The following is an 8,188-nucleotide window of genomic DNA, read 5'->3' on the forward strand; positions in this document are numbered from 1 at the left end:
TTATTATTACTTTAATTATTAAGGTTTATTAAGGCGAGTGTTAACTTAATGATTATTGTAAATTGTATTCAATATATTACAATATATGTTACTTAACTGTCCAGTGTCTGTTTTGTAATTTAAAGTTTTTTTATTGAAGTTATACTTCTTTACGCGCGTTGAGGGTGAATTTTTATATGTTGAAACCAGGCTCATACGCATCGGCCAGGCGCATACGCGCATTATAACTTTGTTCTGATTGGATGTTCAAATGACATGTCAAAAATTATCCAATATGGCAGCTGTAGCGCAGCTGTGGGCTGTGGTTTGGACAGTTTGGTTATGTCGTTGATTGATAAATATAGAGTGATTGTTATACTGCCTTTTTAAATAGTTTTCATATTATATTTTTGGACTTATTAACATGCTTGTTGCATGTCATTGTGGAAGCCCAAACTGTGTCAGTGCGATTTTCAATCGCAAAATTACTGATAAAAACCTATTGGCTCGTAGAGGTAGTGTAGACATTCTCTACACTAGAGAACTGTGGATAAACATCAATCAACCGGGACGATTTTACGATCTCACTTATTCAAAACTAAAGACTCGGAGGATCCAGTACTTGGAGTCTTTTATTACTGTCAATGATTACAGGTAAGTGTTTTGAAAATAAGTTAAAACAAATTTTGTTCCTACATTTGAGCCACTTTACACATTGCAAGTAATTGCGAAATTTATAGCACAAGTTCTTGCAGCAAAAACTTCTGCAATCAGTTGCAACTTGCAACTAGATTTCTGCAATAAAATGATTACAGGGTACAAGTAATTACAGAAGCTGATATGAAATAGACAGAAACTTTGACCTAACCATAAATTTTAGGTTATGTTGTTTTTATAAATTAAATGTGATTTTTTGAGTAGAGTTATCAGATATTAGATTAAAAATGTTAGATTATTGAGAAAATTATAATATGTGTTATATATAACAATTGCAGAAAGAATTGCATGAACATGTTCTATTTAGCTGCAACTTCTTGCAGCAAGAAGTTGCTGCAAGTAATTTCACCTTTTCTGTGCAATTCTCGTGGAACACGATGCAATTTCAATTGCTGCAAGAAATTGCGCAATTACTTGCATCGTGTAAAGTGGCTATCTCATACATTCACATAACAATATTTTACATAAATCTATTAATTTTAGACGAACCAGCTTATTTAGAGGACGAAAATCATCCTGATCAAGTTCCATCACAGGAAATGGTACGCAAGCCTCAAAAAAGTGCGTAGGTAACATGATGTTGAAAGAACGAGGAGATTGGAAAAGAAAGAAGTAAATTGAGAGTGAGTAAAACCAATAAACACATTTATCTTATGCTTTTTCAAGTGGATATAACAACTAAAAAATAAATAATGAAGAATAATTTAATATTTTGATTTTTTGTTAAAAAATATTCTCAGCTAAGTACAGTGCGTTGGTAACAGACTGTCTCCTTATATGCAATAAACCATTAGCTCATGTGATGCTCCAGCTACAATTTGCTTAATCCATATTTTATAACTTTTCCTCAGCTTTTCGCTTTCATGTATCACATTGTTGTTAGCATTAATGGTTCTGATTTAAGTCGAGCTGCAATGCCACTTTTTTTGAATAGCGTAGTTAACCATATATTATCTGGTAAAGTATCAAAAATGTTTCTTACAAACTTGGTGTCAGTGTTCTGCTAACTGCAAATTATATTCATATTTACCAGTTTTACATGGACTCATTTAACTTTTCACTATTGGTTGAGAATAGTCTGTCCGCTATAACTTTTCCCATGCGGTGCGATTCATTTTCAATCAAATTAAGTCAAAACAGAAAGTGAAACGTATGCCGATGTGTGTAGTATATAGTATACAGTATACAAAATGTATATACACATCGACGTTCGTTTCAATTTATGTTTTGATTTAGTTTGATTGAAAATGATTCGTACCGTATGGGAAAAGTTATAGCGGACGGACTATATCTGCATAAGTATGCTCTACAAACTCTACATAAATCACTCTGTTTATAATGATCAGCTATTGCCCAAAAATTATTAAATGAATTGAGTCATTCTTTTTTTATATAATTTCGATTTACATTTAATGTTACATTTATCGTTACATCGAGGTCCCGATTCTCTCATTTACGTTAATTTTACAGTTTTTCTAGTGTATTCTTGGTCAGAGTTCCTCAGTTTCTTCAAAATATTAATTTTGAAATCACTTGGATCTCTTTGTCTCTCCTTTCCAAGATTTTTCTTCTTTGGGAATTTTTACTTAGCAGACGTATCTAATAATAAACTAATGCCTTTGATGCAGGAAGGGGTTTTCGCTGTTGATGCTTCTTGAACATGTAATCCACTGTGAACATCAGATATAACAGTGGAAGTTAGTTCACTCGTAAATTATATAGATGTTACAATGTGTTTATAAAAATATTCATCAATAATAGAAATTTATAGTATTGTAACATTGGTTACAAAGCTTTTCCACTGAGTGATTCAAAATTTGCACTTACAATGAGGTTATTTTATTAAAAAACTTAATATTAAGGTACATAAGATAGGATCAAAGTTTTTAGATCAAAATGAAAGTTGTCCTTTGTAGATATCATTTAAGCAATAGTTGAAAAACATTATAAGTGGAGTTACACTGTTATTCATATCAGTTGTAGTTGTGATCTAAAATTTAAATTGGATTAATTTTTTTTGTAGGCTATACAGATAAATCTAAAAGTAAACATAGAGGACAATGATGCATTAGAGACTGGCATATCATCTCATACGGACAACACCGCAGGAGAGTTTTTTTATATTTGAACAATTCAGCTTCGCTTCAAAGAAAGTTGGATGCATTGGAAAAAAAATTTAAGCTCACTGTTTGGACTTACGGAAGATATTGAAAATGCTATAAAGTAGGGATATTATACCGGATTTGTATTGTAAATAATACAGGCTGTAACAAAAATACAGGTCATAAATTAAACCACATATTCTGGGACCAAAAATAGTTCGATTGAACCTAACTTACCTTAGTACAAATAGGCACACAAAAAAAGTTACAGCCCTTTGAAGTTACAAAATGAAAATCGATTTTTTCCGATATATCGAAAACTATTAGAGATTTTTTAATGAAAAGTGACATGTGGCATTGTTATGGTAGGTACATCTTTAAAAGAAATTATAGTGAAATTTGTGCACCCCATAAAAATATTATGGGGGTTTTGTTCCCTTAAACCCCCCAAACTTTTATGTACGTTCCAATTAAATTCTTATTGTGGTGCCATCAGTTAAACACAATGTTTTTAATAAAAGTTTTTTGCCTCTTAGTAATTTTTCGATAAATCATTTTCAATCGAGATGCGGCTTCTTTTTTAATATGTTTACGTAAAAATTTTATGGGGGTTTTGTGCCTTTAAACCTCCCAAATGTTTGTGTACGTTACAACTAAACTATTATTGCGGTTACATTAGTTAAACAGAGTGTTTTTGAAACTTTTTGCCTCTTAGTATTTTTCCGATAAGGCATCTTTTATCGAGATGTGGCTTCTTTTCTAATACAGTTCAAAATATACCTCAAACTGTAATTATTTATAAATAATTTTTCGTATTATTACCAGTACGTAACAGTATACAAATATATGGTGGATTTGACAAATATTCAAAATATCTCGACAAAAACTAGCTTTTCGAAAAAGTACTAAGAGGCAAAAAAGTTTTAGAAATATTGTTATTAACTAATGGTGCCACAATGATAATTTAATTGGAACGTACACAAAAGTTTGGGGGGGTTTAAGGGAACAAAACCCCCATAAAATTTTTATGGTGTGCACAAATTTCACTTTAATTTTATTTTAAGATATTCCTGTCATAAGGATGCCACATATCCGTTTTCAATAAGAAACCACAAACAGTTTTCGATATATTGGAAAAAATCCATTTTTATTTTGTAACTTAAAAGGGCTGTAACTATTTTTATGTGAACATTTGTACTAAGGTAAGTTAGGTTCAGTCGAACTATTTTTGGTCGCAGAATATGTGATTTAATTTATGACCTGTATTTTTGTTACACCCTGTATATTGTATGATATTTTAAAAGAAAATAATGAGTACCACCAGTGTTACTACAAATGTCTAGTGAATTTAGTAAGTAATTTTGCCAATTTTGTAAAATTGACAAGAAAATAATTACTAAATAGTTAGTAATTTTGCCAATTTTCACAAAATTGGCCAAAAACAAAAAAAATATCTACTAAAAACACTAGCCAGTTGTGTCGTGAGTTTAGCGAACCGACTATAACTCTTGTTAAATTAAGGTTGAGTTTACACTTTTGACTTGCCTACAGATTTAAAAATATTTTTGTCATAATATACAGTATATCCCTGTAAGTTGGAACCATAATATGGAAAACTTTTTTATTATTCATTTTACGAAAAATAGTTGTTCTACATAAAAGGTTCTGCAATATCTAGAATCTCTGATTCAACCATCAGATAGTAAATTTTTATGGGTATTACACAGGGTATGTCAAAAAAATATGAATGTCACTCAAGAGAAAAGTAGCTTTATTTTTACAATATTGAACATTGTTATTATGAACAGTTAATTGGAAATAGAACTATATTCTAATATGGAATTACATCCTTCTAATTGAAAAAGAAATTAAAAATTTTTCTCAACATATATAATCAATATTATTTTCTGTTATTTCAATTATGATAACTTTTGTTATTAATTTTACGAAAGAAAAGTTATAGAAAGTTCTGAATGATCTAAACCCTAAAATATAACCATCTTATAGCAAATATTACCGATTTTGTATGAGGTATATAAAAAAACTGTTTTTTATGACGACAAAGAAGTATAACTTCTTACGTGCGTACACAAGTACACACACTCTTTTTTTTTGTTAATTTGAAACATCTCCAGAAATAATCTACTTTTATAGTTATCAGACTGTGCCAAAATACGAGTATTATTATAGTCTAGCATATGACCGGTGTTTTCATAATGCTCAACTACTGCACACGTATTTTTTCTTAAGCGGCAATCACTTTTATGTTGTGTGATTCGTTGCTTTAACCATTGTGATGTTTGGTAAATGTAACTATTCTGACATCCTAGACATGGTATTTCATAAACAACATTACTTCTATACAAGGTTGGTACTGGGTGTCATTGGATACAGTATCTAGGATGTCAGAATAGTTACATTGGCCAAACATCACAATGGTTAAAGCAACGAATCACACAACATAAAAGTGATTGCCGCTTAAGAAAAAATACGTGTGCAGTAGTTGAGCATTATGAAAACACCGGTCATATGCTAAACTATAATAATACTCGTATTTTGGCACAGTCTGATAACTATAAAAGTAGATTATTTCTGGAGATGTATCACATTAACAAAATCAAAAAAACTTTAAATTACAAAACAGACACTGGACAGTTAAGTAACATATATTGTAATATATTGAATACAATTTACAATAATCATTAAGTTAACACTCGCCTTAATAAACAACTAACCTTAATAATTAAAGTAATAGTATTCCTCTAATTGTTCTTTTGTTGTTATTTTTTGCGTTTGAGCATTGATTATAAATATTCCTCTAGATAGCTCACCTCTTGGTAACCGAAAGACGTATCAACAACTAGATGGCGCTACTCGAAAACCGTATCGAGATTTCTCATTCCCTCTCTGACTTGCGAGGAGGTAGGTGTAGTGTCAGGGCCGAACTTACCCTATAGGTGTATTATTTGTGACAAGTTATAACAAATTAAAAAAAAAAGACTCACATTTTTGATAAAATGGCCTCTGTAACGCATAAGTGTGTTTACGCGGGATGTTTTGAAAGAAACGATGGAACAAATAATAATATATCTTTCTTTAAATTTCCCCTGAAAGACGTATAGTCCATTCTTTCACGGATTTTGGTCTAAATTTTAAAGAACCGCTTGGATTGACATGAAATTTGGCATACGTATAGCTTACATGTCAAAGAGAAAAGGTGATATTGTGCCGATGTGTGCTTTTTCCCTGGGGGTGACTTTCACCCCCTCTTTTGGGTGAAAAAATGTATGTCCAAAATAAGTCCGGAAATGGGTAAACTGACTAATTTTAAGTAACTTTTGTTCTATAGAGCTTTATTATTCTATTAGTTCTATTAGATAATTATGACAGGTGATAAATAGCAGTCTGATTTTTGCATGAGAGTTTAATCTCTGTTCGGAGAGTTTAAGTCTGTTCTGTCGGACAAAATAAATGTGCCGTTTTCGTGGTCTGACCGTTCCAAATTTTTAAGCTGTTCCACAATTAAAACTGCCCCTGTTCCAGTGTTCCCATATATCAAAGTTTGTCCGACTAGACACCCTTAAGCTATTAACAAATTTTCAGCTAGCTATTAATCAACTTTTTTTTCATACGCGGGATCCAGACCTATAAGTATTTTGTCGAAAAAAACGTTCTTAGCAAAAATATAGCCTGTAAAAAAAATGTTGTACGCGTTAGGTCTCTGGATCTCGTAGAACCAGAGTTATACCCAATAATATAGAATATTTCGACGAGAAATATCCAAAAAATTAAGCACTTTTTGGGGAAAACCCATTATAACTTTTTTAAAGTGTTTAAAAAAAGCTTTATTTTTGTTTTTACAAAAAGTTTCTAACATTAAATTTAAGCAAGTTACGCTCAAAATAAAGTTGGTCCCTTGTGTTTTTGCAAAAAAAAATCGGGAGGACCACCCCCTAATTAGCAACTTAAATGAAATTAATCGTCACCGCTCCAAAAATTATTTTACTTATGTTGTGTTTATATGATCTGTAAAGTAAAATTTTTAAAAATTTAAATTTTGAAAAATATGCTTTTTTTCAAAATAACTTAAAAATTGTTAGAGATACCAAAAATCTCGAAAAACAAAAATAGTCAGATTTGCTTTTCTGAATATCATGTATTTTTTTGTTTTTCTGTTAGACAAAAATTGATTAAGATTTGGTGTTTCTAAATTTGCATACATTCGTGATCAGTGACTCGTTCAATCTCTTTTAACTACAGCCCTTTCAATAATAAGGACTTTGAACCGATGAAACTTACAGATCATATAAACAATATATACACAAGTCAAGAAACTTGTGAAGTCGTAACGATTAAGTTTATTTAAGATGCTAATTAGGGGGTGATTTTCTCGATTTTTTTACCAAAACCAAAAGGGACTAACTTTATTTTGAGCTTAACTTGTTTAATTTTGATGCTAGAATTTTTTTTTATAAAACAAAAATGAAGATTTTTAAACACTTTAAATAAGTTGTAATGAGTTTTCCCCGAAATGTGCTTCATTTTTGGTTATTTCACGGTAAAGTATTCCATTTGGAATTTGACGAATATGAACCTATTTTTCATTAGCTATAACTCTGCTTCTACTAGGTGTAGAGACGTGATATATACACCATTTTTTAAAAATTTTTACAGGCTATATTTTTGCTGAGAATGTTTTTTCGACAAAATACTTACTATTTGAGTTATTTGCGAAAAACTGTCTAAAAGCGTGGTTATTTTGTTGAAAAAATGAACATAGTCACTGCCAAATAACTTGAAAAGTATTGACTTAGTGAAAAAACTCTATAGAACAAAAGTTACTTAAAATTAGCCAGTTTATCCATTTCCTGACTTTCTTTGGACGAATAATTGTTCACCCATAAGAGGGGGTGAAAACCACCCCCAGGGCAAAAGCACATATCGGCACAATATCACTTTTTTTCTTTGACTTGTTAGCTATGTGTATGCCAAATTTCATGTCAATCCAAGCGGTTCTTTAAAATTTAGAGGTTTTGCAATATTTTACCGTTAAAGAACGGACTAGTAGAGCGCACAAAAATTTGGCAAAAAAACTGCGGAAATATTGATATTATATTGATGGATATCAGTGGCCAAACAAAGTTATTAAGGAAAAATGCTGTTCCTCTAAAATTTGCACAGTTAGCAACTGATTTAGGTGAGTACTCAACTTTGGAAATATTTTTATGTTTGCCTAATGCGCTTTGTCAATGAGAATAATACTATTAAAATATATTTTATATAAAATCAGTTGATATTGAGTGATTTATATATTTTTTATACAATTAAATCAAAAGAGATTTTTTTTTTAAATATGAATGCGTTGTTAGTATCACTCCAGAAATAACGGA

At 30.7% G+C, this 8,188-nt stretch overlaps 1 long non-coding RNA gene across 1 annotated transcript; it reads left to right on the plus strand.

Moving 5' to 3' along the window:
• Positions 1-282: 282 nt before the first annotated feature.
• LOC126879653 (uncharacterized) lies at positions 283-5,253 on the plus strand. The gene is made up of 3 exons (XR_007696174.1): positions 283-633; positions 1,180-1,319; positions 2,720-5,253. It is a non-coding gene; the product is annotated as an uncharacterized LOC126879653 (long non-coding RNA).
• The last annotated feature ends 2,935 nt before the right edge of the window (positions 5,254-8,188 follow it).

The sequence above is a fragment of the Diabrotica virgifera genome, chromosome 2 (genome assembly GCF_917563875.1).
Source record: "Diabrotica virgifera virgifera chromosome 2, PGI_DIABVI_V3a".
Classification (NCBI taxonomy): Eukaryota; Metazoa; Arthropoda; class Insecta; order Coleoptera; family Chrysomelidae; genus Diabrotica; species Diabrotica virgifera.